General features: G+C 43.7%; 1 protein-coding gene across 1 annotated transcript in view; it reads left to right on the top strand.

Moving 5' to 3' along the window:
* The window catches only part of TGFBR3 (transforming growth factor, beta receptor III), a 213,384-nt gene that overhangs the window by 114,427 nt on the left and 96,185 nt on the right, over positions 1-2,772 (top strand). The window lies entirely within an intron of this gene.

The following is a 2,772-nucleotide window of genomic DNA, read 5'->3' as shown; positions in this document are numbered from 1 at the left end:
TCCTGGGGACAAAGAACACCTGTAAACAGGAAGGACAGACATAGAACCACATCATTGCCCTAAACACACATGATAGAACCTCAACCAAATAGACTTAATCAACTACAGCTGGGCTGAGATAAACATGTAAGTGCTAATTAATCAGGCATGTTGGAAGGATGTGGGGCTGGGGCTGGGGAGGCTTATTGCTGTAGTAATTGAAGCCAGGTGTGCTAGCCTGGCACTGCTTTTTGGAGGTGAGAATTTGGAGAGGTTTGAAATAGGGATGTGGTTCGGCTGGGGGCTGGAGGGAGAATTTTCCAAGATTAGAGCAAGACACTAGTAAATAGCGCTGATTGAGTATGAAATATGTTGAGGACAGCAAGTACCTTGGCAGCTGTGAAAGCCAGTGCCTGATGGCCTTGTCTGTGGGTGTTTTATCCTGGGAGAATGGGGGTTCAGCTGTATGAGTGTGGGTCTTCAAAGCCAGGTGAATTATAATCTTTAACACTGGAAAGGGCAGCTTAGGTAGGCCTCTAAAGATAAATGTTACCTCTGGCTTTACCTCACAATGCAGAGACGTCAGCTGCCTTGGAAGCACTTCCTTCATTCCTATTTCTCTGGAAGGCATACTTCAGGGTGGAAAGGCAGCGAGCACAGGTGATTGCGTTTCTGTTCAGAAATTTGGGGGGCCCCTCAGGGAAGATGTTGTTGGGGTCAGGGTGCAGAATGAATGCACTATTCTCAGGACCCTTCTTTGTTGGATTCAGAAGTTCCCAAAATTGCAGTGTTTGGAGAGCAAGACCTGAGCCTGTCCAGGTTCATAGCACCTGGACAGGAATAACAGTGAAGATAAAGCCAAATGTGAAGATGATCGCATTTGTGGGCCCACATTCTATCTTTCGGGCCTGGTCTGTAGTGAGCCCTGAATCCCTAAGGTGAGGGAAAGGCCGACACATGGCAGAAAAACCACTAGTTCTTCAGTAGGAAGTCAGGCAGCCTGAGCCTTGTGTATGCAGCTGTCATCTGTCTCTCATCCTGCTTCAAAATCCAGGGACCTGGGCTGGCTGGTTAGCTCAGTTGGTTAGAGCACAGTCTTATAACACCAAGGTCATGGGTTCGGATCCCCATACTGGGTACCAGCCAGCCATCAAAAAAAAAAAAAATCTAGACACCTGTAGGCAGGAGGTAACGGTACCACACTGATCAGAGCCAAAGTCCAACACCAGTAAGCTTCTTTCCAGAAAATTACAAACCCCGACATTTTATGCAGTCTTCTCAACACCCCTGCTGCAATGGAGATGTTGTTGGCTCTCTTTAACGTGAGTGGAAATTGAGTCTGAGGGCGGTTAACTCTTCTACCCAGGGTCACGAGCTGGGAAGTAATTGGTAGAGCCCAAGCTTGAATTCACAGCACCCTTCTACAGATGGAGTTGACATTCAGTGTGCGGCTGTGGGCAAGGTGGGCTTTTCCAAGGGTTAGACGTTTATTCAATCATTAAATCCTTATTTACTAAGCACCTGTTCTTTGTCAGGCATGGTGCCAGGCACTGGCAGTCCTGACACCCTTAGCCTTGAGAATTTGCCAAAGGTAGCAAAAATACAGTCAATAGCAAGTGCTAACCTTGCTCCTGCTCTCACTGAAATGATCTTAGCCTCTTTGCTTTTCTTAAATGAGGGCTTAAATATGGCTCCTGGTGTTGTTTGTTAACTTAATCATATTGGAGGTAAGTCTTTGAGCTGCAATAAAATAGCAATCTGGTAAGAATTAAATGTGAATAGCTGGATCGTCATCTATAGGTTAAGAGCTTAGAAAAAGGAGCAGATTGGGGCGCCTTGCTATTAATGATAGCTCTGTTCTCTACAAACAACACTCTTTACTGAATCATCATCTATAGGTTAAGAGCTTAGAAAGAGGGGCAGATTGGGGCGCCTTGCTATTAATGATAGCTCTGTTCTCTACAAACAACACTCTTTACTGGATTATCTGTGCCAAAATGTTACTAAATAGTTTGGAAACAGGTTAGTGTTTTGCCCTTTAGCGAAAAAAGACCATAGAATTGAATTTGGAAAAGAATCTTGGAAAATGTTTTAATAAAACAATGTGTCATTCACATGCCCAAAAATTCAGCACTGCAGGGCTCGTGCTGGCAGAATCAGGTGAATTTTGAGACATATTCTGACTTGATCTTGAATGCTTGCTTATCTTGAGTAGGCTGAAAGTTGGTTATTTTTATTTTGTTGGTTATCAGAGGTGCTTAGGAGATAAGTTTTAGATAGAAGCCAACAGGCTTTCTGTCTTCTTTTCAATTTTATAAAAATGTAAATGAACAGAGTTCCCAGCACCATGTTCCTTTTTCTTTCATATATTAGTTCATTTAATCATTCTAACAATGTGTGTGACCATGTGCAGGCACTGTTCTAGGATTGGAGAAACAGTGGTAAATAAGGTAAACTTCCAGCTCTTTCTTTTGATGCTTATATGGTTTTGAACACAGGGTACCCAGGTATTCCAGTGACAGGAGGAGGTAGTCATTAGGATAGTTAGGAAGGGCTTTTAAAAATTTATTTATTATTATTTTTTTTATTGGTTATGAATATTCATGAGATACAGAGATGATTGTCACCTCTCATGCCCATGTTGTGGGGGCCAGATTCATACTGGGAGCGTACCCATTACCACAAATTGCATTTGTACCTCACGTCCCCCACCCAATTATCCCCAACCTCCCCCCCCCACTCCACTTTGTAGCCCAAGGAATGTTCTCTCCCTCTGCAAGTCCAACACACCAC

Source organism: Galeopterus variegatus, unplaced genomic scaffold, assembly GCF_000696425.1.
Source record: "Galeopterus variegatus unplaced genomic scaffold, G_variegatus-3.0.2 Scaffold2316, whole genome shotgun sequence".
NCBI lineage: Eukaryota > Metazoa > Chordata > Mammalia > Dermoptera > Cynocephalidae > Galeopterus > Galeopterus variegatus.
This window is presented reverse-complemented; position numbering and strand designations above follow the sequence as displayed.